Source organism: Jatropha curcas, chromosome 8 (assembly GCF_041381405.1).
Source record: "Jatropha curcas cultivar XTBG-Jc1 chromosome 8, XTBG_Jcur_1.0, whole genome shotgun sequence".
NCBI lineage: Eukaryota > Viridiplantae > Streptophyta > Magnoliopsida > Malpighiales > Euphorbiaceae > Jatropha > Jatropha curcas.
Window position 1 is genome coordinate 19983034 of NC_143158.1, and position 944 is coordinate 19983977.

Sequence of the window (944 nt, forward strand, 5' to 3'; positions counted from 1 at the left end):
TTAAGCGATTTGTCGCTAAAATGGTTGATTTTAGGCCTTTGGCCGAAAATTGGTTCATTTTAAGGCATTTTGCCAAAAATTTCGATTTTACGGCTTTGAGCCGAAAATGGTTGATTTTAAAGGCATTTTGCCAAAAGATTGATTTTAAGCGATTTGTCGCTAAAATGATTGATTTTAGGCCTTTGGCCAAAAAGGTGTTGTTTTAGGCAATTAGTTTGCCAAAATGTGCGATTTAGGCGATTGTTGCCAAAAATGTGCGATTTAGGCGATTGTCGCCAAAATGGTTGATTTTAAGGCTTTTGGCCAAAATGTGTTCAATTCTACGACTTTTAGTCGAAAACGATTGATTTTAAGGCGTTTCGCCAAAATGGTTCGGTTCTACGACTTTTAGCCGAAAAAAGGTTGATTTGTAGGCATTTTGCCAAAAAATGTTGATTTAGGCTTTTAGTCACAATTATTGATTAATTGGACTTAAGCCGGATTTGTTCGAAATAAGGCAGTTGAACCGTAGTTATTAATTAACTAGGCTCTTTTAGCCAATATTGTCGGATTTAAACTTTAATACCACGATTATTGATTAACCGGGCATTTAAGCTTAATCAAATTAATTTAAGACGGTTTATTTGTCTAAATGATGATGTGAATGCGTTTATGCAATTATAGAATTATTAAGAGTAGAAAAGAAGTATGCATGAAGTGCTAAAATTAAATAGGCAGAGTTTCGTTTGCGTACCTGATTTAATCGTCGACCACTTCTTAACTCCAGGTTAAGCTCCTTGTTTAGGTATATTAATTAATTTTTAATTTTATTTAATTTTAGTGGTCAAATATCACAATAAAAATGCAATAAAAATTAAATTAAAATGCAAAAAAGCGGTAAAGAAAACGCAAGGAGCGTGAGAGGGAGGAGGATTCGTCCGTCAATACAGACAGGGGTGTCAAAA